Genomic DNA, 5502 nt, shown 5'->3' with positions numbered 1-5502 from the left:
AAATATTGATGACCTGTCCAGAATGGGCTACTCTTGCCAGGGACCAGCCCCTTTCCACTCATTTATTACCTGGTTGCTTTGTAGTCTGCTGCTTATCACACAGGAGCAGGGCATGAAGCACGCTACCTATGAGAAAGGCTAGTGGGAGGGAGGGCTGGGGAGCAGGTCCCATAAAATATTTCCAGGGTTTCCAGTCAAATGTTTATTACTCCTAACAATTTTACATTGATTATATTCTTTCATTTCTCTTTTTATACTTGTTTGTCCAACATAATTGTCCTTTTTTTGTGTGTGAACAACAATATTTATAATGTACACCATGTAATGCTTTCCATAGTGTTAAGATTTATTCACCAACATTCATCAAATATTTAGTAGACCCCTATGTGTCAAGCACTATTACTAAGTGTATAATAATAAATCAAATAAACATAATTTTTGACCTCAAAAATTTAATTCTGAATTGGAAGAGTTGTAATAATTTTATGTAATCATCTTTAGAATGAAGCTGTTCCTGGCCATCCACTTTACAAATGCAATCACTGCCACGTTATGCCCATTCATTTCCCTTTACTTGCTGTATTTTTCTCCCTAGTGTTATATAATCACGTCATGCATTATAGTAATGAATCTTGTTTGTTGTCTCCATTAGTAGACCGAAAGCTCATAAAAAACATTTTATTTCTTTACTGTTTTTTTTTTAGCATCAATATTTGCTTAAAGAATGAATAAATGAAGGACTGAATGAATTATTAAATAGGGTGGGGTGATAGTAGGTTCACAGTTGTGAGTACATGAAACAGAATTTATTCTTGTGTTGTTATTGGTTAATTATTGTATTCTTTTCCATACGAACAACTGTAAACCCACTTTTGCTCTTCCCTGAACTTACTTTTCATTAAACACCTATTGAGTACTAGGCAGTGTTAGCTGTTTTTATACAGATTGGTTTATTTACTCTTCCCATAACTCCAGGAGGAATTTATTATGGGTATCAGCATTTCATAGATTGAAAACCTGAGCATAAGGAGACTAAGATCCTTGCTCACGTTTACACAGCCAGAGGTGTAGAGACCAGCTAGGACTCAGGTCTGTCTGACTCCAGAGCTCATGCTCTTCACCACTGAACTATATACAACTTGCAAATAGAGTGCTGGCCTAAGGGAATAATAATGGGTCTGCACTGGTCCATACCTCACTATAATATTTATTTGTTTGATGACAATATCGATTTAAAATAGGTTTTTGATCGAGGAAGCAGTCTAAGTGGCTTTCTGTGCTAGAGCATTTTTGGCTCCAGATCATTCCCCTCTCCTGCCAGGATGCTTGGCAAGGAGTCCTGAAATGTATCTAGGATGTACACTGAAGAAAAATGGGACAGAAGTAAGGAGGCACTGTAGAAATACAACACAGTCATTCACAAAGTCCCGAGTTACTGACTTATTCTTCTCAGTATACAAGCACACCCAAATCTCTTTATTAATGTTATGATAAATACAACATCCCTGCTCTTTAGGAACTGACAGTAAGGTAGGGATAAGGAGGCAAGAGCTGTGGCAGAGAAATGTGCTCAAGGATGTAGATTACTTAGCACAGGCACCTAACAATGTTTTTTAGAGAAGGAGTTGTCACAGTGCTGAGGGACCTAGACACACAGGAAGCAAAAATAATAAAATGGTGGTAGATCACTCAGGGAATGAGAAGGCTCATACTCTCCCTTGAAACAGAGAGTTGCAGATAGTGTCTTCTCTCTTCTTCTATTGAGAATAGGCATCACAATTCCTTTGTAAACACTGGAATGAATTCAATCTATTTTGCTCTAGCATTTTAAGTTATTTATTAATCCTTTATTATTATTTTTCTTTTTTATGAGAAAATAATCTTGGAGAGCACAGAATGGCATGCAGTTGCCATATAGTTCTGTCAATATATTCTAATATTAATCTATGTATGTTCCTCGATAATCAATACTCGAAGTTTACTTTTGTTACTATCTTCCCAAAGTGCCAATGCCAATAAAAAAGAAGCTAAACTCCCTTGACCTTAAAAGAAAATTAAGCCTGGCTGGTGTGGCTCTGAGGATGAGCATCAACCCATGCACCAAGAGGTTGCTGGTTCGATTCCCAGTCAGGGCACATGCCCAGGCTGTAGACCCGATCCCCAGTGGGGGGTGTGCAGGAGTCGACCAATTGATGTTCTCTTTCATCAATGTTTCCATCTTTCTCTCCCTCTCCCTTCCTTTCTCTCTAAAATTATAAAGAAAAAAAATTATAAAAAGAAAAGAAAATTAAGGCTAGGGTTCATCCTCCCTTTCCCCTCTGAGGTACGTATAAGATTGATATAAATCCATAATGTAGCAGTGTATTTCTTTATTTTTCTTTATTTGAGTGGGTTGGAGGGAAGACACCATGGTGAGGAATAAAGCCAATTAAAGGAATACAAACACAGGAAACAATAATGTTAAAATAGTAATACACAAAATGCATAACTATAATTACTTTCTTAAGAGGACTTGTGGAAGAAAAACTTTAATTGCTATTGCAAAAAAATTCATCTGGATGAAGTAGAAATTGGTTTCAATAACATTAGTAGAGAATACGTTCTAGAAGTTGGAGGCAACTGAATGTACTATCTTGGCAGCAATTTAACACAACAGTCCTGGATGGTTAGGCTGAGGATGAAAGTCTTGTCTGTGAGGAATTTTGGATGATAACTGGAGAAATATTACACTGTGCATGAACCAAATGAATTGTTGTCACAAGTGTTATAAAGTTTCTATATAGTAAAAGTTATTTCCTGCATGCACTTCAATTTCACAGGAAGAGTAGCATAGGGTAGATACATAAATACAGAAGAGAGCATTCATGCAAGATGTCTAACACCTTGATATAATAATACATACAATTCAAAATGATTACACTGTCATCATATTAGGGCTTTCTGCAACTACAGGGTGGTGGTTATGGAAAGCATGGATCCTCATATGAATATCTAAAAAGCTGCCACTACCTTCTTCTATATTTGTTCTCTGTTTGCACTTTTTCTTAATCAACTCTGCTATTGTTTTGCTTCTCAGCAAAACTGGTAAAATCAAAGTTGCAATAATTGACCATAGCACTCTTGCAGTCAAGACTGTTTTTTAATAGGTGCTTATTGATTTTAAAGAGAGAGGAAGGGAGAGAGAGAGAAAGAGAGAGAAACATTGATTGTCTGCCTCCTGCATGCCCCCCACTGGAAATCAAGCCTACAACCTGAACTGGCAACATTTTGGTGCACGGATGATGCTCAACCAACTGAGCCACATGGGCATGGGTACAATCAAGATGTTTAAAATCTTCAGTCTTCTGGGTGAGGAGAGCACTGTGCAACATTTAGAACTTGGGTTTACAAACAAGGTGGTTGCAAATTTTTCTGGCTTGAAGACTTCCATAAGTTTTCTGATCAGGTCATCATAGGCGATCTGACTTAAGTTTATTTCAAAGCTAATGTAAGAACATTCTATTTCTGGAGTAATGTGGATAGTTCAATAAGTTCCTATTTCATGCTATTCATTGAATACCCACAAGAATTGAACATTGTGGCTTCAAATAACAGGACTTGGTATCAGGTCACAATTTCCACTCTCATGAGTGATGTCCTTTGCAGGAACACCATCTTTCATGTAGCATTGGTCCATAACTGTTGGGTCAAGCTCCCTCATCAGAATCTCCTGGGTTTGATTTTGCTGCCTGATTACCCTACTGTCTGGGGAAATCCAAAGTAGACAGGTACCAACAGACAGAATTCATACTTCCCATGCAATATTCTGCTCCATTTGGGAAATTGTATTAAGAAACAATTTCTTGCCTTGGCAGGTTGCTCAGTGGTTAGAGCATCAGCCCACAGACGAGAGAGTCCTGGGTTTGGTTCCCGCTACGGGCATGTACCTCGGTTGCAGTTTGTCCCCAATCCTGGTTGGGGTCCTGTGGGTGTAAACCAGTCGATGTGTCTCTCTCACATTGATGTTTCTCTCTCTCTCTTCCTCCCTCCCGTTCTATCTGAAGATAAATGCAAAAATGTCCTTGGGTGAGAATAAAAAAAAAAAAGAAACAAGTTGTTCCTGTAAATTCCAGTTGGGTACCCTTGGTGAGACGGTTTCATAAAATTCTTATAGATGAAAAGAAGCTTTTAATTGCGTCAAAACCCACTGTAATGCCTAGCAAGTTTCAACAGGGGAACCAGTGCTTTCGGCAAAAGAGGGGTAACTACATGTCTTCAAAATGAAATGTCTCTTGGAGACAAACATGCTACTCTCTGAGTACATAAGCTTGTTGCTTGTCAGATTTTGTCACAATTATGATTGAACATTGCACATCCTTCAACAATATGTCCCACTCAGAAATTGGGATGGTGTGAAGATCCCCAGATCCTTGATTTGTGTTGGGTTGCTGCCTGGAGACCCAAACCTCCAGCAGCTTCTCAGTCCCTTTAAAAGTATGTACAGCTTCCATCACTGTGAGACTAGTGAACAACCAAAAATCATGGAAAAACAACTAAATTAAATCTCTTCTCTTGCTGCTGCTGAGAATAGTTCCAGCTGTTACTCAAGTTCAGTTTCCTTTTTTGGGTATAATTCCATATTAACCTTTTAAATTTTATTTTATTTATTTTTGCAGGTGTATAATTATTTTTTTAACTTATTTTTATTGTTGAATGTATTACAGATGTCTCTCCACTTTCCCCCCATTGACCCTCTCCTTTCCACTCCCACCCATCCCCCTCCTGCCTTCCCCAGACTATTGTCTGTGACTATTGGTTATGCATATATGCATATAGGTTCTTTAGTTTATCTCTTCCCATCCTCCCCTTCCCTTTGAGGTTCCTTAGTTTAACAACCAAGTTGCATTTTTTAATTCCTTCACCTTTTTTGCCCATTCCTCCAAACTTTCCCATCTGGCAACCAACAAAAAGCTCTCTGCATCTATGAGTCTGTTTCTGTACTGCTTGCTCATTTTGTTTATAGATAAAATTGTTGATAGATATGTATTTGTTGCCATTTTATTGTTCATATTTTTGTTCTTCTTCTTCAAGAAGACCCTTCAACATTTCATATAATACTGGTTTGGTTGTGATGAACTCCTTTAGCTTTTTCTTGTCTGGGAAACTCTTTTTATTTCCTCACCCGGGGACATTTTTCCATTTTTTGTTCAGATAGAGTAGGAGGGGGAGAGAGAGAGAGAAACATCGACGTGAAAGGGACACATCGAGTGGTTGCCGCCTATATGACCCAACCAGGGCCGTGGACAAACTGCAACTGAGGTATGTGCCCTTAGCGGGTCTCGCTGGACCACAGGCCGATGCTCCAACCACTGAGCAAACTGGCCAGGGCTGGGAAACTGTTTATATGTCCATTGATTCTAAATGATACCTTTGTGGGATAGAGTAATCTTGGTTGTAGGTCTTTGCTTTTCATCCCTTTGAATATTTCTTGCCCCTCCCTTCTGGTCTGCAAAATTTCTTTTG

The 5502-nt window shown here is 38.5% G+C and overlaps 1 pseudogene; it reads right to left on the bottom strand.

Moving 5' to 3' along the window:
* Nucleotides 1-3044: 3044 nt before the first annotated feature.
* Nucleotides 3045-4490, bottom strand: LOC118626747 (annotated as a pseudogene).
* Between the last annotated feature and the right edge of the window lie 1012 nt (nt 4491-5502).

This window comes from Molossus molossus, unplaced genomic scaffold, assembly GCF_014108415.1.
Source record: "Molossus molossus isolate mMolMol1 unplaced genomic scaffold, mMolMol1.p scaffold_m16_p_12, whole genome shotgun sequence".
Taxonomy (NCBI): Eukaryota; Metazoa; Chordata; class Mammalia; order Chiroptera; family Molossidae; genus Molossus; species Molossus molossus.
Note: the sequence above shows the minus strand (reverse complement) of the source record. Positions and strands in the feature narration are given on the sequence as shown.